We start from the raw sequence: 21,765 nt of genomic DNA, 5'->3' as shown, positions 1-21,765 counted from the left end.
TTAGGATTTTAGAGTATTGTTTTGACTTTATTATATGTAATTTTGAAATTTTATGAAATAAAGTTTCAGATAGAGATTTCTTTTATCAATAATGGTGATGTGGTGAATATTAGTACATTTCATACATGCATCTGCACATCTAAACATAGAACGCATAATTTATAATATCCATATAATTGTGATACTCAAAGTTCAAGGATAGCTCCATCCAGTAGAAATCCCACTCATCCATACAACACCAGAGCTAGAGCTAGACAAATGGAGCAAGAAAATTCTCATCGATTTGAAAAATTGGAAAAAGCATAGGAAAAGATTGAGAATGAGTTGAGTAAAATTTTAGATGCTCTCAACAAGTTAGACAAAGGGAAAAGAGTAGAAGAGAATACTAGCCAATAGGGTCTTCCATCACAAGAAGTGGCTGACCCTTTATATCCACCTGGTTTTGGTCCACATCAAACCCAGTCTACATAAAAGGTACCACCATAATAATTCACATATCCTACATATCTTGGAATGCCATCAGCCTTATCCAAGGCATTACCATAGCTATGTGAATCTTATTTTTACTGAAAAGGTAGTTGAAACAATTCAAGTTCCTAATCTGGATAACATGAAAAAAAAATAAAAAAAAAGGCAAATGTGGTTGAATCTCAGAAAGACTCAAAGATTAGTATGCTTTAACAAAGGTTGCGAGCTGTGGAAGGAATTAGTTTTTATGGTTCTATTGATACTGCTTGGCTTTATCTGATCCCAAATGTGGTTATTCCTATAAGTTTAAGGTACTAAAGTTTGAGAAATATGATGGTACAAAATACCTAAATACTCATATTATCATGTACTGTAGGAAAATGACAGCCTATGTTCACAATGAAAAGCTATTAATGCATGTTTTCTAAGATAGCTTTACTGGCTTCGTCGCTAGGTGGTATGTCCAGTTAGATAGAACCCACATCTATTCATGGAGTGATATGGCTCATGATTTCATCAGTCAATACCGACATATTATGGATTTGGCTCATGATCAATTATCTTTGTAGAATATGAAAAAGAAGGCAAATAAGTCCTTTAAAGAATATGCCTAAAGGTAGAGGGATGTAGCCTCTCAAGTGCAATCTCCTCTAACTGAGAAAAAAACTACAGTGTTGTTTGTCAGCACTCTGAAATTACCCTATTATGAAAAGATGATAGGGAATGCAACCAAGAATTTTGCCGACATGGTAATCTCTGGCGAAATTATTAAGAGTGCCATCAAGAATGGCAAGTTAAAAAAATAAGAGGTGTCCACTAAAAGAGCCCCAAGAAAAAAAGAGACTGAAGCTCAAGCTATGTGCTTTGGTAAACAATAATTCAGGGGATATCATCCCTACACACCACAGAGCTATTCTCAAAATTATTTCACTGTGAATAATGCTTACCAGTACCAACCAAATTCGTAGTAACTTTACCCCTAAACTTATCGATCTCTTTTTAGATCACAGATTGCCATATATGACCACAACACTCAACCTTTTCCTAAACCTCAAATCCGATTGGCTAATCCTACGAGTGGTACACGAGAGCAACGAACTACTTGTGAAAAATTGATATTCATCCAATTCCCATGACATATACGGAGTTGTATCAAGAGCTCTATAATAATCATCTAATTGCTCCTAGCTGAGTAAAGCCACCCAAGCCACCATACCCCAAAATGGTATGATTCTACAGTCCATTATAACTATCATTAAGGGGTTGTTGGTCATTCCACCAAAAATTGCATAGCCCTTAAACACAAAGTGCGATTGATAAATAATGGAATGCTCAATTTTGATATAAGGAGAGAAAATACACCAAATGTTAGTGGTAATCCTTTACCGAATCATCATGTGAATGCTCTCAGTGAAAAACGAGAGCATTATTTGAAGAAAAAGGTAGCAGAGGTCAAGACCCCTCTTAGTCAGCTATTTGATGTTTTGTAAAAAGCTGACATGATACAGCCAATCAGTCTATATATTTTATCATGGAACATATGTAGAAGGTGAAAGCTGTAAATATCAAAGTGGGGCATCTGGCCATTCCGTTGAAACTTATGAACAATTTCATAATGAGGTGCAAAAGCTCATGGATTCATACCAGATTGAATTCTGCAAAGAAAGGTATGGTTCAAAGAATGCTAAAGTGTCTATGATCAACCAATCATCGAAGTTATTCCCAAGACCATTAACAATTTATTATAGGAATAAGCTAAGGCCAATCGTGGACTAGTTTGCCCCTAAGCCAGTAACTTTTAAAGTCCTTGCTCCATTCCCTTAAAAGAGCAATAGGGCTGTGTCATGAAAATATGGTTGTGACACAATAGTCCTGTGGTAAGAAAATAATGTCTCCCAAACTAATGCTACCAATATAACTGGTGTAAGGGGCATTACTCGAGATGAAAAGTGCTACACTCCAAAAATGCTAGAAAAAGCTAGAAAAAAAAAGACCAAGGTAGGCGAAGAACGAAATAACCCAAAAGTGGTACCTGAAGAGTACTGTCCAAAGTCGATGTTCGAACAAGAGGCATGTAAATTTTTAAAATTAATAAAACAAAGTGAATATTCAGTGGTGGAACAATTAAATAAGATGCCGACAAGAATCTCATTATTTTCATTACTATTGAATTCAAAACCCTATCAAAATGCCTTGTTGAAAGTATTAAACCAGGCATATATGCCAAATAATATGTTAGTTGAATATGTGAATCACTTGGCTGCAAACTTGGTCATGCCAAATCAAATATCCTTTAGTGACGATGAGATTCCTTTAAAAAGAGGGGGAAACACTAAGGCTCTACATATCACTGTCAAATGCAAGAGCCATATTATAGCTAAAATCCTCATTAACAAAAGTTCTGCTATTAACGTCATGCCTATGTCAGCCTTGGTAAGGCTACCTGTTGATTACTCACATATGAAAGATAGCTAAATGGTTATTCGAGCATTTGATAGGACTATGCAAAAAGTTCTAAGAGATATAAAGATGCCCTTACAAATTAGGCCCTGTACTTTGAAAGTAAAATTTCAAGTGATGAACATCTCCCTATCTTATAGCTGCTTGTTGGAAAGACCACAGATTCACATGGTAGGTGCTGTTCCTTCTACCCTATACTAAAAGATCAAGTTCAATGTGGAAAGGCAGTTGATAGTGGTGTTTGGAGAAGAAGACATGTTAGTAACTCAGCCTTTGAATGCTCCATATGTGAAAGCTACTGAGAAAGCAACGAAATGCTCTTATCAGTCCTTTGAGTTGGTCAACTATGTAGGCAAGGGACCCAAAAGAAAATAATGTTCAAAGATAGTAATGTGTCAGGTTATCAATAGAGGGTGGTATCTCAGAGTAGGATTGGGCAAAAATTTACAAGGGATAAGGGAGCCTCTAACGATGATAGATAATAGGGAAAGACTGGGCCTTGGTTATGAAATTGAAAACTGAGGAATTAAAGGGAGACAAGCCATCAAGACAATAAGGATCATCCCACACTTATATGAGACTTTTAGGCCTAAAGGATTCATCTACCTAATTATAGAAGAAGATTTGGAATAAAGCATGGAGAAGATATTTGCTGAGTTGTCCATTCATGCAATTGGAAGTGGGTGTAAGCTAGAAACATGGGTTTATCCTTGCCCACCAGGTTATGAGCTGAACAATTGGAGCATTATTGAAATGCCTGCTATCCTTAAGATCGATTCAATGTAATTAAATATCCCAATAGCTTATGCCCAAGGCCTTAGGATGGTCTTTCTTGTTTGGGCCATTTATCTATTATTATTTTAATAAATTAGGAAGGATGCATTTTTATTCATTTCTTCTAGTACTTTCTTTTGTTGTTTCCATATATTTCGCCAACACATCCCATTTCATTCAATTTCAAGTCTTTAAATAAACAGAAAAATAATCATGATAATACTCAAAGGGTTAATTTTGAAAAATCAATTAACACTGATGCACTTGGTAATGAAGATGATTATGAAAAATGTGTTATCCCTCCGGACCTAATGAGATTGGTTGAGCAAAAAAGTAAACCCATTGAGCCTCATCAAGAGACAATTGACTTGGTGAATCTAGGAGATGAGGAGAATAAAAAAGAGGTCAGAATTGGCATTTCACTTTTATTGAGAGATAGGCAACGTTTGGAAGATCTACTTTGAGAATTTATAGACATGTTTGCTTGGTCTTAGCAGGATATGCCAGGGCTTAGTATGGAGATAGTAGAGCATATACTGCCCCTAAAGCCAAAATGTAAGCCAGTCTAATAGAAACTGAGGCGAATGAAGCCTAAAATGCTACTAAAGATCAAAGAAGAGGTGAAAAAACAATTTAATGCAAGTTTTTTGCAAGTGGCTAAGTATCCATAGTGGGTAGCTAACATTGTACAAGTTCTTAAAAAGGATGAAACGTACGAATGTGCATAGATTATTGTGTTTTGAATAAGGCTAGCCCAAAGGATAACTTTTCTTTACCTAATATCGACACACTGGTGGACAATAGGACTAAACATTCAACGTTCTCTTTTATAAATGGGTTCTCAGGGTATAACCAAATAAAGATGGCTGTGGACGATATGGAAACAACCACTTTCGTGACCATGTGGGGAATATTTTGCTACAAAGTCATGCCTTTTGGTCTAAAGAATGCTGGGGCAACATACCAAAGAGCTATGGTTACACTTTTTCATGATATGATGCACAAGGAGATTGAGGTGTATGTAGACGATATGATTGCAAAGTCTCAAGAAGGTGAAGATCATGTCACCAACTTCAGAAAGCTATTTGAGAGGTTGAAAAAATTCTAACTCAAGTTGAACCCAGCCAAGTGCACCTTCAGGGCAATGTCAGGGAAGTTGCTAGGCTTTGTGGTCAGTGAAAAAGGGATTGAAGTCGACCTTGATAAAATATGAGCCATGCAAAATTTGTCACCTCCCAGCATGCCAAAAGAAGTTCAAGGATTTCTAAGTAGATTGAACTACATTTCTCAATTCATATCTCAGATGACCTACAAGTGTGACCTATATTTAAGCTTCTCCGTAAAAATAACCTTGGAGAATGGAATAAGGAATGCCAAATGGCTTTTGATAAAATTAAGCAATACTTATCCAATCATCTAGTATTAGTGCCATCTATTTAAGAGATACCATTAATCCTATTCCTCACGATATACAAGAATTCAAAGGGATGTGTACCAGGGTAGCAAGATGAGTCTAGCAAAAAAAAAGGGCTATTTATTATCTGAGTAAAAAATTCATAGAATATGAATCTAAGTATTCTTCTTTGGAGAAAATATGTTGTGCATTAGCTTAGACCAATAAAAGACTTAGACAATACATACTCTATCATACCACCTGGCTCATAGCAAAATTGGATCCAATTAAATATATTTTCGAGAAACCTTCTCTGTCTGGAAGAATTGCTAGATGGCAAGTAATGCTCTCGAAATATGATATCATATATGTAAATCAGAAGGTAATAAAAGAGAGTGCCATAGCTGAATTTCTCGTAGATTGTGCTATGAAAGATTATGAGCTGATGAGATTGGAATTCCTTGATAAAGATTTGATGGCTGTGTCCTAGCTAAAAGAGGAAGAGCAAGAAGCGAACCTTTGGAAAATGTATTTTGATGGAGCTACCAATGCCTTGGGACATGGAATTAGGGCAATCTTAATCTCTCCAGAGGAATAATATTATCCTATAACAGCGAGGTTGAATTTCAATTGCACAAATAATATCATTGAATATGAGGCATGCGCCATGGGTCTACAAGCTACTTTAAATAGAAAAGTTAAAGCATTAAAAGTATTTGGAGACTCAACTCTAGTCATATATCAGTTGAGAAGAGAATGGGAGATGAGAGATTCAAAACTCATCCTATACTACAAGTATATCCTAGAGTTGATCAAGTAGTTTGAAGATATTCAATTTGATCATTTGCCTCGAGAGGAGAATCTAATTGCTGATGCTTTAGCTATTTTAGCAGCAATGGTTCGAATTAATGATAGTGCTAACATTCAGCCTATCAAGTTAGATGTCAAAGATATGCCAGCTCATTATTCTAATGTAGAAAAGGAAGAGGATAGGAGACCCTGGTATTATAATATCTTACAGTACATTAAAAATCAACAATAACTTGTCCGAGTAATAGAGAATGATAAAAAGGTCATCCGAAGATTAGCTATGAGCTTTTTCTTGGATGAAGATGTTTTATACAAAAGGAGCCATGACTAAGTATTGTTAAGGTGTGTAAATAAGGTTGAGACTAAGAAGATTATTAAAGAGGTACATGATGGGATATGTGGGGGACATGCCAATGGACATATGATGGCAAGGCAAATCATGAGAGCAAGATATTATTGGTTGACAATGGAGAGTGATTGCATTGACTACACTTGAAAATGTCATAAATGCTAGATTTATGCTGACAAGATTCATGCTCCGCCATCTGCTTTATATGTTTTAGCACCACCCTAGCCATTGTTTATGTGGGGCATGGATGTCATTGGCCCTATTACCCTGAAAGCTTCTAATGGGCATAGGTTTATTTTCGTGATGATAGATTACTTCACAAAATGGGTGGAAGTAGCATCTTTTGAAAGTGTGACATGATTTATGGTCTACAAGTTTATTAAGAGAAAAATCATCAGTAGATATAGACTTCCAGAGAGAATTATTTTAGATAATGCCAAGAATTTAAATAACAAGATAATGCAAGAGATATGTGCCTAGTATAAGATTAAGCACCATAATTCAGCACCATACCGTCCGAAAATGAATTGGGTAGTTGAGGCGAAAAACAAGAATATAAAAAAAATTCTTGAAAAGATGACTGAGACCTATAAGGACTGGCATGAGAAGTTACCATTTGCATTGCATGCATATCGAATATCGGTGCACACCTCTACTAGGGCAACCCTATTTTTTTTTGTTTGTGGAATAGAAGCTGTATTACCAGTAGAAGTAAAAATCTCATCTTTGAGGATTCTAAAAGAAGTTAAACTAGAAGAGGTTGAATGGATTCGAAAATGCTATGAATAGTTAAATCTTATTGAAAAAAAAAGACTGACAGCATTATGCCATGACCAGTTATATCAAAGAAGGATGATGAGGGCTCATGATAAAAAAGTTCGACCTCAGTGTTTTCGAGAAGGTGAGTTGATCTTAAAAAGAATTCTCCCAAGTCAACACGATAATAGAGGGAAATAGACTCTGAATTGGGAAAGGCCATATGTCATGAAATGAGCTTTCTTTAGTGGAGCATTGATATTAGCTGAGATGGATGGAAATGATCTACCTCATCCTATAAATTTTGATGCTGTGAAGAAGTACTATGTTTAAAAAAAAAAAGCAAAAAAAGGAAAAAAAGGAAAAAAAAAGAAAAAAGGAAAAATAAAAAAATGAAAATGAAAAAATGAAAATGAAAAAAGAGAAGGAAAAGAAAAATGAGGACTCAAGGTGAAAACCCTGAGAGGGTGATTTGAGTCACAAAGGGGGTTTATCTAAGTTTAAAACCTGAAAAGGCAGCTTAGATAAGAAGAATACAGCATCAGATTTGAACATTCCTTGGTAAAAAGCTAACAAGTTCTGAAAAGCTCTAAGTTGTTGAGTGTATTAGGTGGTTGAACTTTTTGAAAAAGACTTCAAGATATGTTATCATGATTGTTTGATAGTTTATTTTTGGGCCTTATCCTTATACCCGTCTTTGTAATTCTTTTTTTGCCAATTGACCAAAGTTTGCTATCATTCTAATAAAAGACATTCAATTTCATTCTTCAGGTGTCTCTTATGTTGATTATTTCTTAGCCATTTTTATTCCTTTATTTTCAATACCTTACAATGGGGAAATGTATGACTACATTCTTACTTTTTGAGATTGAAATAATGATTGATAAATGAATAATAGCCTGAAATATTGTTACACTACAATGGAAAGGTTAAGATCGATAAAGGCAAATTTGAATTGTTCAGTTCCTAACATGGATATTGAATTTCTCAAAAAAGAGAAGATGAGAATTAAATAGGAGAAATGATCTAGAGTTACTTTGATTTGGCCGCAGCACTCGAAGGTTGAAGGGGATTTAGGGCCCAAGGAAAAGACTTGAGAAGCTTGAGTACCACAAGATCTCATGACATTATTAATGTTCTCATTCCATGCATTGCGTTGGCATCGTTGTTTGAATAGTACATGCACATAATTTAATGTTTGGACATGCATGACATTATGAGAACTAGGTTGTTGCATTTGCATCATTAAGAAGGCATTTGCATCTTTGATCATGACATTCATTCATGCAAAATTTTGGGTCACCTGAAAAGAAATTATGAACCTTTTGATCTTTGAATTTTAAATGAGAATTTTTGAATTTCAAAGAAAAATCTTGAAGTTTCAAATGAGAATATTTGAGATGTCAAACTCTAAGACTTTTTAAAAGTGATCCTTTAAACTCAAATGAGAATTTTTGAGTTTCAAATGAGAATCTAGGTTGTTGCATTTGCATTATTAAGAAAATATTTGCATCATTTATTATGACATTCATTGCATACAAAATTTTGAGTCACTTGAAAAACAAATTGTGAATCTTTTGATGAGAATTTTTGAGTTCCCAAATGGGAGTCTTTGAACTTAAATGAGAATCTTCAAGGTGTGAAACCCTAAAGTTTGTCGAATGTGAATCTTTAAACTAGAATGATAAGTTTTGAACTTTGGATGTGAATCATGAAAATTCAAACGAAAAGCTTTGAACTCAATCTTTGGATACGAATCTTTAAGTTTTTGAGTGAGAACCTTTGAACTTAGATGTGAAACTCTATGGCATGTGAGCCTTTGAACTTGAATGAAAAACTTTGAACTTTTGGATGTGAATCTCCAAAATTCAAATGAGACTCTTTGAATGTGGATGCAAGTCTTGCAATTTGCAAATACAAATCTTGAAATCTTGCAAATCAAATTCTTGTGAAATTGAAATTTTGAGAATCAAATTTCAATGAATTTTTTACAAAGTTGAAAGGTTTTTGTGAATCTGAACCTTTGATTTTCAAACTCAAATTGCAAATCTTTGAGTTCCCATTACAAATTTCATCAGATCTGATCTACAACTTTGCTGGACATGATTGTCAATGAGTCATTTATTTTCCCAAAGTTCGTTGCCTTTATTCAGAGGAGCCATTTATTTTCTCAAAGTTCATTGCCTTTTTGCCTCTATTTAGAAGAGCAATTTATTTTCTCAAAGTTTGTTGCCTCTATTCAGAGGAGCAATTTATTTTTTCAAAGTTCAGTTGCCTCTATTCAGAGGAGCAATTTATTTTTCCAAAGATGTTTCACCTCTATTTAGAAAAGCTTTGTTTACTAAAAAAAAAAGCATTAATTTGTTGAGATGGACACATACAGGGTGTCTATATCTTTGCGCAATGCTTGTTGCACAAGAAAGTACAAAGAGGGGTAGCTGTAGACACCATAATTTGCCCAAGCCTAGGCCCATTGGGCCTGGTTCGATAGGAGCTGGGTCTAAGTCCATTGAGCTTAGCTCAGATCGAGTCTAAATATGGGTAGATTGGCCCGATTTTAGTTTTTTTTATTTTTTTTATTATTGGTTTTCTATTTTATTTTATTTTCTTTTTTTTTGGTTTTTTTTTTGGTTTCTTAGTCCGAAATTGGGTTTTAATTTCTATTTTCCTTTTAAAAGGTGAAGTGGTAGGATTGGACTGGGATTCAAGGATTGAATCCCAGTCAAATAAGGAATAGGAATTGATCAGAAATCTTTCTGATCAATGCCTATAAATATAGGCTTAAATAGGATCAAACAACACATGAAAAGAAGAAAACAGAGGCAAAATACTCAAAGGGGTTAGTAGCGATCGTAAAAGCAGTTTAGGATTTTTTTTCAACTTTTTTTGGTCTTTTTTCTAGAAAATTTCTAGAAAATTTCCAGAATCAGATCAATTTTTCGATGACTTTTCTGGCGAAACTTAAATTTTCTAGTTCAGATTCCGACGTGATTTTCTAGAATCCGACAAACTTCAACTGGATTCTAGGTTCTAATAAAGAGAGAGAGAGAAAAGAGGGGAAGAGAGAGAGCAAGAAAGAAGAATTCTGAAGGAAAAGACTGGACTTAGGCTTTTATACCAGGGCAAAACGACGTCGTTTTAGCGTTAGTAAGTTCCTAGGATCCACGCGTTTTTGTCTGGGTTAACTCGACCCGATCGCGACCCGATTCACTAACCCCCATGCCAGTCAATCTTTGGAGCCGAGCTGAGCCGAGCCGCGCACTCCCGAGTCATGTTTTTGAGCCATTTTTCTTTCTGGAGCCGAGCCGTTCCCAGTTATAAGTCGAGCCATTTTCATTTTTTTAGTATTTTTAATTTTAATTTTTTTTAATTATTATTTTTTTGTGTTTGTTTATTTTAGGAGTATTTTTGCATGATTTAATTTAATAAGAATAAAAATAAAGAAGGTAAAATAATAAAAATAATATTTTAGAAATAAATATTATTTATCCAATGATGGAATTTATATAAATTTTAAATGGTAAATTTCTATAAAATTTTTAGGTGAAAAATTTTATCCACATTTATCCCAAATAGTGGAATAATTTAGATAAAATTTTAATAACAATAATTAATATTTATTTTCCAGCAAAAAAATAGTAAAAAATGAAAAATATAAAAATGTAAATTTTTTTTTGAATTAAATACAAATTACCCAATCATGAGATTCATAGAAATTTCAAATAGTAAATTTTCTAAGAATTCTCTATGTGAGAAATTATATCTAAATTTAGCCCAAATGGTAGAATAATTTAGATGAAATTTCAATAAAAGTAATTGTATTCTTTTCCAAATAAAGTTTTGGTTGAAAAAATGTGATAATTATACAATGATGAGATTCTTAGAAATTTCAAATAGTAAATTCCTAAGTAATCTCTAGGTAAAAAATTTTCTCTAAATTTGGCCCAAATGGAGGAATAATTTAGGTGGAATTTCAATAAAAATAATTGTCATATTATTTTCTTACCAAATAAAGAAATAAAAAGAATTTTTAAATAGGCTCAAATGGTGAAAATTTTAGAAATTCAAAGAAAGAAAAAATATTTTTAATTTGGCCCAAATGGTGGAATAATTAGATATATTTTCAACAAAAAAATAAAGCTAACTAAAATCTTCCGATGACGGAGCCTCTTCAAGATATCAAATGGGATTTTTGAATACTCTTGAGGTGAGAAAATATTTTTTTAAGAGTTTTACCAGATTGATGAAGAATCTTAAAAATTATTTTCAATATTTAACATAAAATATAAAACAATTAGAACTAAGACCATAGGATAAATTTAAAATAATATGGTACCATCTTTCAGATGGGCATGTGGGGGTGCTATAACCTTCCCCACATGTAACTGAACTCCCAAACCCAGTTTTGGTTAGTAGACCCGAACCTATTCTTTTAGGGATCCTTAGTCAAGCTTAGGAGATCTTTAAGACGATAGATTTTTTAGGTGACCAATCACACCTAAAAAAAAAGATTGGTGACAACTCCATTCATTTGTTAAATGTAGCGATAGATCCCCGGATCTAGATGTTATGACACCAACATTAAGTCATTTCATGAGGCTTCATTTGATGCCTTAAGAAACAATAAGGGCCTATGTGGTAATGCCACTGGACTAATGCATTGTGTCGTCGTTGCTGCTAGCAACAACGTCGGTCATAGAAAAAGCACCAAGGTCATCATTTTCATTGTGCTTTCACTGTTTGGTCTATTCTTTTACTCTGTATAATGGCTGGAAGTTTCTTTATTCTTTACCAAAAGAATCGAACTAGAAAATCTGAGTCAATGGAGGCAAAACTTGGAGATTTTTCACATTGTGGGGATATAATGGAAGAATACTCTATGAGAACATTATTGAAGGCACTGGAGATTTCAGTTCTAGCAATTGCATTCAGGAGGCTACGGAGCTGTTTATAAAGCTGTGCTACCCATTGCTGAGGTGGTTGCGGTGAAGAAACTTCACCAATCTGAAAATAACATAATTTCCAACAACTTGAAAGCCTTTGAAAGCGAGATTCATGCTTTATCAGAAATCAGACGTCGTAACATTGTGAAGCTGTATGGCTTTTGTTCACATCCAAAGTACTCATTTTTTGTTTATGAGTTTGTAGAAAGGGGAAGTTTGAGAATGGTGTTAAGCAACAAGGATAAGGCAATGGAATTGGATTGGGAGAGGAGGCTAAATGTTGTAAAAAGAGTGGCCAATGCGTTGTCTTATTTGCATCATGACCATTCACCACCTATAATTCATCGAGACATTTCCAGCAATAATTTTCTTCTGGATTTGGACTATGAGGCTCATGTCTCAGATTTTGGCACAGCCAAGCTTTTAAAGCCCGACTCCTCCAATTGGACTTTACTTGCTGGCACTTTTGGGTACATAGTTTCAGGTATATATTGATCTCTTTTTTTAAGATGTTTTAAACATGTAATCATTGAATTAAAAGTGTTGGTTTTGTGTGCAAATTGATGCGTTAAAACAAAGTTCAAGTAGTATTATGATTGTAACTTTTCAAAATTTAAGTATCAAATTAAGAATTTGACTATAATTCAAGTATCAAATGTGTAATTAATTTTTAAAGTTTAACACTTAATTTTTCAATATTCAATATATCAAACTGATAAACTAAATGCAAAATTTTATATGAACCTTTGAATTTCAATTTTCGAGTAATCTTCTAAACATTCACAATTTCTTTTCAACATGTATTTTATAATCTTTTCAATATTCTTAGATAATCGTGTATTGGTTAGATATATTTGTTGCTTAACAGAGCACATTGATTAGATATATTTCTTCAAGTAAAGTTCGCTTATACAATGAAGGTAGATGAGTAATGCAATGTATATAGTTTTGGGATTCTAACAATGGAAGTTCTTATGGGAAGACATCCTGGTGATCTTTTATCATGTTTATCATCATCAGCGTTGGCATCGACGTCGGCATTGGTATCTAATGACCTATAGATTTTACTTAAAGATGCAATAGACCAATGTCTCTCACCACCAGAAAACCAAGTTGCAGAGGATGTAGTATTTACTAGAAAGATAGTATTTGCATGATTGAATGACAAACCCCAACTTTGGTCAACCACGCAATAGGCTGCTCAAGCCATTACCAGTCAATAGTTTCCATGTCCCAATCTTTTCACGATCATCGAATTGGGAGAACTGTTGGTCATGGAGTTTGTGGCTAATTAGGTGCTAACAATTTGGATAATAATTCTTGGTACGAGTATAATTTGCTTTCTCAATCTCCTTCTTTCTCTCCTTTGTATTCAAATGTTTAAGCAATCTTATAAATATGTAGTTAAATATTTGATTCACTAATGGTGACATTTCATTAATAAATAAAATCAAAATTAGTTAAATCTTTAAAAATAAATTACTTCTTACATATGCAAGGTCAATGGGTTAAATAAAAGCAAATTACTTAAATATAGTAGAGGGAGAATTTAATCAGAAATTAACATAAAAAGAGAGATTAGGGATTTTTTTTTGAGCTTTAGTTTCACAGTATTGTTGGATGGTAACATTGTTGTATGGAAACTTTTGGTTAAAAGCTTCTTTCCCATTTGTATCGAACATTTTTTGTTTTTGTTTTTTTCTTTCTTGAATTGGAGGTAGGTCAGTGATTATTAGCTAAATGTTCATGTTCAAAAGTTTTGTTTCTTGAAATCATATATTAAAATTGTGTAATAATCCTAAATAAAGGAATTGTGTAAATTAACACTAACAATGAACCTACTATATTTAAAATATTAAAATTTTAGTTTGAGTGTGTGAAATGTTGAAATTTCCTTAAGTTTTTATGTAAAATAAGGTTTAATTAAATAAAAAATAATAATATTTTATGATTTCATAAAAATAATATTTTATGATTTCATTTAGATAAACATAAGATGACCGAACCTACACAAGCACGAAAAACAACGAAACTTGAAATGATATTAAGAAAGAAGCCCTGATTTGGATAGTTCAAAGGAATATATATTTTATTAATTATTTAAGTATAAATTACATTGACTAGCACGAATGGTTAGGTATTTATTCCTCCAATTGACATTGGCGTCGATTTTAGATATTTCTACTTTCTCTTCTCTTTTCCTTTCTTACGTTTTTTTTTTCTTTTTTACGTAGAAAGGCAGCTAACTAGGTGGGAGCAGGTAGGGTGTTAGTGGTATATATATTACTCTTATACTAATTTTAAAAGACTTCCCAAAAGACTTATGAAGTCTTCCTCCAATTGACGTTGGTGTCAATTGAGATGTTTCTAACCTTTTTTTTTTTCTTTTCATTTCTTTATTGTGGTGGAAAAAAAGAAACACGGTTGATTGGGAGCAGCTAGGGTACTTGAAAAATAATTTAACAATTACGGTTTTTTACCATTAGATTACGATTTTTTTTTTAAGTTATAGTTTTTTTTATATTAGACTATGATTTTTTTTTCTAAAATCAAAGTTTTTACCTATTTTGGCAAAACAAATTTATTTGGATTCATGCATATTGTATTTTTGGTTATCAGAGTGCATTTAAAAGGGTATGCAAAGCAAGAAAAATAAAAATTATTAAAATATTTTATTAAGTTGAATGATGTATTATTTCTTCTTTAAAAAAAAATTTGAATCTATTTTCCTAAAAAAGAAAAAACAAAGAAATTTAACTATGAACATAGTTAGGTGTCAAAAAAGGTTTGTGGCTAAGATATTTTTGGGTATTGATTTAGTATGTAATTTATTTGATATTGAAGCCTAATTTTTATATTACTAATGCTCAAAAATATTGTATAACTAAATGTAATAATCAAATAATCGAAAATAAAAATATGATTAATAATCTTCTTTCTTTTGAATCAAACGCCTTTAGAAAAAATATGATTATGATGCAAAGTTTCTAAAAGTTGGAAAGTCTGCATTTCTTAAAGCAATTGATTTATCTTTTATCTCCTTTTCTTTTGAAAATGCATCATTCTATCTACTTTTTCTTTATTTTTTATTTTTTGAAATGTTGGCTTCTTTTTTATTTCTAAACCAATGAGTGTTAAGCATAAGTTATGGGTAAAAGAATTAAAAGAATCTAAATGTGAAAACACTAATATTTCTCTGCATGATTTTATGAAAGCAATATCACCCTCTATTTCTTGCTGAAACTGGGATCAAGCCCTTACTAAATTTCTTCTTCTAGGCTATGGTTGGATGAAGTATTTGAAGGTTGTAATATATTTCAAGCAGGCTTTTCAAAAGTCAAAAAATAAAATTCATTTATTTTGCTAAAAAGAAGAAGGAATTTCAAAATTTTGGCAAATTTCAAATGTGTAATTGAATTCAAAGTATGACGTGATATCCACAAAATCTCTTTTTGCCATCAAGTCAAAATTTCGTTGCAAGAAAATGGGGTTTAAGAGAGGAAAAGTATAAGTTTTGGGGGTTTTTTTTTGGTGATAGAAAAAGAATAGTGATGAGTGAGTTTTTTCCTTTTATTTTTTGTTTTTAGCTTGTGGGGAAAGTATGACGTGATTTTTTAATTTCTAGATTATTATTATTTACTTACTTTTTTTAATAGGTTGAAATGACAGATTTGTCAAATGTAATTTTTTAAAAAGTTTTTTCTTTATAATGAAAATGATTTTTCCACGAAAATTTATTTATTTTTATATAATTAAATAGCTTTGCATACTATTTATGTGTCAAAAGAATTGCATAAATAAAAATTAAAATTGATTATAATATTTAATTGTGAATTAAATTTTAAAATTATCTATTTATCCATTTTTAAATTAATTTAATTTTTTATAGTTGTTTTTGTTTTAAAAATTAATATTTTGAAATAATTATCTTTCTTTTATAATTACTACTTTTTTTAACTTTTTTTAATTATTAATTTTAATAGATCCAAAGGATAAGATTAAATCATTTTAACTTTTTAGTTTTACAGTGGTGTAAGTTAACTCCTCTCCATAAATTATTATATAGGTATATTTAATTCTTACTTACTGTTCAGAGACATTGACATTATAATACTTCTCTATTAATTAAATTGATTACAATTACTTAAATGTATACAAATAATGATCCTTCAAATGAAAATAAAATAAATTTATAATTTAAAAAACAAAAATAATTAATTAATTGCCGTGTATAGGAATTTCCTAAACCCTATTAGAGATATACTCTTAATTGCAGTTCACTTTACAATGTAAATACAAAGTGAGGGAGGTGACGCAAAAACAAATTAATTGCTAAGTTGCAAGTGGTGTAAATTTCAACCATAACATTTATTTCAGTGTTAAAATTAATAGTTTGATTAAAAATTGTCAATCCATTTATTTATATTTTGAAATTTAATATGGATTTTAAAGTTATAATTTCATTTTAATTATCAAATAACTTGATTCAAAGATATTAAATAAAATACTATAAGAATCAATGCTTCAAATGTTATTTGAAATAAATTCAACTTTTAACTTTTTCACTTCATCTTATCTCTATTTAGCTTACATATTAAATTTATCAAATAATAAATGAAAATAATGTATATTTTATTTATTTTTCAAGTTTTCTTATCAAACACACATTAAAAAATAACATATTTGTAATGTTTTCACTTTCTCCCCTTGAAATTTTAATCCATTGATTAAATCAACATTGATTTTTTTTAAACAAAAAATCTTTGATGAAAATAAGTTTTTCATTCAAAATCAAAACAGATCGCAGAAGTCAAAGATAATTTATATTGGATTTACATTGAATAGCGTTAGGATTAGTTAGCTAAAATTTTGCTAGCTCAGCGCTCAATAAATTTAATGGTAAGGCTGCACTTTGTTTTGGTTTTCTATTACCAGCAATTTTATGTATTATATTGCATTTGTTGAAATTGATAATAATTTTATGTCATTAAATCAATTATAAATTATATTATTGTTATAATTTATAAATTTCAAACAAATATTATTATAAAATTATAAGTCATACAATTCATATTGTATATTTTTGTATTTAGTAGCTATTATTATTTTTATTAATACCACATAACACAACAATTTATTTTATTATGAAAAGCTCTTTATTTAAGGTCAATTATTTTTAAATCGGATGCCTTCTAAAAAATTTCTTTATTTTATGCTTTTATGATTTTCTTTTAAATGCTTAATTTGATTGATGTAATAAGATTTTTTTATTTTATCAATTTTTATTTAATATTTTCAATAAAAAACTTCACAAATTTCATTTACAAAATTTTATCTAAAGTTTCATTTAGAATGAATTGATGCTACTATTCAATGTGTTTTAAGTACCTTTTTGTTGCAATTGTAACGTGCTTTGTTGTTTAGATAGTGAAGACACGGTATGACTATGTTTACGTGGCTCCACCACACCATACTTTTGACACTTTAAACATTTTTGCTCTCTTTTTTTTCTTACTTTTTAATTAATAAATTATGAAATAATATTTTAATTTAATATAATGAAATTTTTTGTTATATAATAAACTTATAAATAAATAAAATTATAACTATATTATGAACTAAAAATTATTATTTTATAAAAAAATTAATTAACTAAAAATAAAATTTATTATTATATTATATTATTATTTTAACTAAAAATAGATAACTACATCATTAATAAAAAAATTAAAGAAAAATATCATTTGATACATTATTATTTTTATTAGTTTTTAATTTTTTATAAAAAAATTATTATTTTACATAAAAATAATTTATTAATTTTTAAATAATTTATTAATTTTATAAAATGTTAAATAATTTAAAACTCTTATTACATTTAATGTTGATTTCTTTTTTAATTATAATTTACCTCACTTCTATCTCTTGTTTGCAAGGAAATACATGTTTTGACAATTGATTTTAATCTAATTGATATAGTGCCTAATCTAATCGCTGTTTTTAATATCACAAAAGTTAATTTTATCATCCATTCAAATGAATTCTAAATCATTTTCATTATACTAGAGATGTCAATTTTATCCAAATTTGATAAAAATTTGATTTTTTATTTGAACGAAAATAAACAATTTTATTAAATTTAAGAGATAAAGACGAAGATGTATATGATTTTAAATCTTTACTTACAGAATTTCACTTAATTCATTTAAAATCTTTTCTATTCAGAGTTGACTAACTTTTGCATATCCTTCAACCTATAATTTAATTAGCACCATGAACACGTTAGAAATGAGAGGCCAAAAGAATTGGATAAGACTCCATATTGAATAAAAGATAGGTTTAAACCAAGTTAAATGAATAAAAATTTATATATATTTTCAAATTGTTACTTTATAAATTGACTTTATTGTTGATTTATGGTCTATAGGATTGGTATCTTCATTTAATAATTGATTTATTATTATATATATGTATATGATAGAGCTTTTAAAAATTTATTAATTTTTATAAATATATTATTATAAAATAAATGTCAATTTTTTAATTTTCTTTATAAAATTTGAAAAAAAAATTGTATCAGATAATTTTTAATTCATTAATTTGTCTATGTACTTAATTTTTTAATTATGACCTAATGATATGTAATAATCTTATAAACTCATTTATCAAGTTTAAAATTTAGAATGATGTATCATATAATTTTCATTTTAAAAAATTTATCATGTAAATTTTATAACCCATTCTTTTGATTAAAAAAAAGCACGAACTAAATTAGAAAATTTTTTATTATAAAAAATAGAAAAAAAACCAATAATCAATATTTATAAGAGAATTTAAAATTTAATTTACTTAATTTAAATATCAATATTTAAAATTTTTTATGTTATAAATTTTTTATAAAAAAATTCAACGAAATTAATTTAAACGTATAAGACCCGCTGGTATTAAAGTTGCATTTTTCCATGAATGTCTCGTAGAAAGTTAAATAGTCTAAAATGGAAAGCTAGAGTTGACGACAACACCCAAACTTTGCTCTCTTCTTTGTGCGTTGGAGACAGCCATTACAATTGGGTTGGAATTGCCTGCGATAAGGCTAGAAGCATCACCAATCTAAGGCTTCTAGATTACGAGTCCACACACAAACAAATTAAATAAAAATATTTATTAAATAAAAAAAGAAAAAGAGATGAATGACATGTGGCACCTTAAAGAAAGGCTGTACATTATCAAAATTTATCGTTTAGATATTAATCATTTAAAAGTTATTAAAAATTTGGAAATGTATATTATTGGTGAATTTAGAAATTTTTGAAAGATTTTTTATGCTTTTGAAGGACAAGTTTATAAATTTGATCAATAATTGTTTATATATTCATATAAATAACTTAAATTAATCATTTAAAATTGTTGCAATTTGACTATAGTTGTCACACAAACATACATGTATTAATATAATAAGTAGCTAAAATTAACATACAAAACCAAATCCGAAAACGAATTTATTTGTTGTGAATATCATAATGGGTATGAATATGATTTCCAAACATGAGTCTAGCTCATACCTTAAGTTATGGATTGTCAAAAATCTAAGAACTCATGGCACATTTGGTTTGCAGAATGAAATAAAGGAGGAATAGGATTTGTATTTTGTGAGAATAAAAAATAAAAGGAATAGAATAAAATATGTATTTGTGAAATTTTATTATTATAATAGATCAAAGAAGGAACTTGTATTAATATGTTTGATTAGTTCAAAAAATATGATAGAATAAGTTCAAAGAATATGCTTAGTTCAAAGATTTTGTTTTTATGTAAATCCTTGTAGAATTGTAAATCCTTATAGAATTTTAACTCTTCTAGATAATATTGAATCTATAAAATGACTTAAATTTGGAACTATTTAATTTTTAAAATTTAAACTTAAAATAATCTAATTTAACCATCAATTTTTCTTGACTTAAGAATTTACAAGTCAAATTTGATATATTTTTACTAAGTTAGTGTTAAAATTAATAATTTGATCAAAAACTTTTAAGCAATTTATTTATATTTTAAAAATCTATATGTATTTTAAAGTTATAATTTAGTTTTAATTACCAAATAACTTGATACCAAGATATTAAATAAAATATCATAAGAATCAAAACTTCAAATCATATATGGAATAAATTTAATTTTAACTTTTTTTTACTGCATGTGTTATATCTCGATTTAGCTTACAAATTAAAGAATATACTTATTAAAAAATAAATAAAACTATTTTTTTATCTATTTTTAAAATTTTCTTATCAAAATATACATTAAAAAAAACATATTTACATATTTTTAATGTTTTCACTTTTCTTTCTTTAAATTTTTAATTCATTGATTAAATCAACATCGATTTTTTGTACTAAAAAATTTACGATGAAGAGAGATTTTTCATTTAAAGCCATAACAAATCACATAAACGTAAAAAATAACTTATATTAGATTTACATTGAATAGCGTTAGGATTAATTACCTAGAACTTTGCTAGCTCAATACTAAAAAATCTGTAATGTCAAGGTTGCAATTTGTTTTGGCTTTCCATTAGCAACATCTGCTTATATATCTTTCTACATTTATTAAAATTGATAATAATTTTATATGTCAAAAAATCAATTATAAATTATATTGTTGTTATAATTTATAAAATTCTAATCAATATTATCAAAAATTATAAGTCATTCAATTCATACTATATATTTTTGTATTTATTGCTATTGTTGTTTTTATTGATATCATACGACATAATAATTTATTTTATTATGAAAAAACTCTTTATTTAAAGTCAATTAATTTTAAATCGAATGTCTTCTAATTTTTTTTTTTATTTTAGATGCTCAATTTGATTTATTAAACATGATTTTTTTAATTCATCAATTTAAATTTTTAGTTTAAGTTTTCATTTGATATATTTAATAAAAAATTCACAATTTTACTCATAAAATTTTATCTAAAACCTCATTTAAAATGAGGGAAAATAATAGAAGCAGTCGAATTAACAACCGCATTCCCACACTTTAAATTTTGTGAAGCCACGTCAATTAACTTTTGTAAATCAAAACCAGTTACTTGTTTAGATAATTTTAGCTTCAGTAATGATATTTTTCAAATGCTTTCTTTTGCTGTGGAGTATAACTTGATTGGATTTGTTTTAAATGTTTATTACAAATAGAAATAAATATATTCCAATTTTTTTTCACTTACACATTTTTCTTTTATTGTTGAAATTTTTTTACAATTTAATTAGTCAATATATATTATTAATTAAAAATAAAAAATTAAGTCATTTCTATTATTATGAAAAAAAAAGTTGATATTTGAAAAGGTCAAAAATAATGATTTATCCTTTTCATCTCACGATCAAAGATATTAAACAACTTGTAATAACAGGCACCTGAATTTAAGTTGCACAACTTGAATGACGTCTAATGCATTTAAGCGTTTAATGCAACTAAGTGTTTCACAACATCCAAAGTGTTTTTCCAACTGCCCCGTCAGTCACTGTTTAATGCATTTAAGCGTTTTTTTTGACACAATGGTACTTCACTTTGCTGTTTAGATAGCGAAGGCACGATCTGATTTTGCTTGAACGGAAGACTTAAACTTCATTGATGGGAAAGGGGGTGTGGTGGCTCACCACAATAAACTTTTGAGACTTTTGATATTTTTTTTTATTTTTAATTAATAAATTATGAAATAATTTTTTAATTTAATATAATGAAAATTTTTGTTATATAATAAACTTATAAATATATAAAATTATTATTATCTTATTAACTAAAAAT

General features: G+C 29.2%; 1 pseudogene; it reads left to right on the top strand.

Moving 5' to 3' along the window:
• The first annotated feature begins 3,564 nt into the window (after positions 1 to 3,564).
• Positions 3,565 to 12,448, top strand: LOC149513516 (MDIS1-interacting receptor like kinase 2 pseudogene; annotated as a pseudogene).
• The last annotated feature ends 9,317 nt before the right edge of the window (positions 12,449 to 21,765 follow it).

This window comes from Durio zibethinus, chromosome 19, assembly GCF_047325235.1.
Source record: "Durio zibethinus cultivar Kanyao isolate XHJ-2024 chromosome 19, ASM4732523v1, whole genome shotgun sequence".
Classification (NCBI taxonomy): domain Eukaryota; kingdom Viridiplantae; phylum Streptophyta; class Magnoliopsida; order Malvales; family Malvaceae; genus Durio; species Durio zibethinus.
Note: the sequence above shows the minus strand (reverse complement) of the source record. Positions and strands in the feature narration are given on the sequence as shown.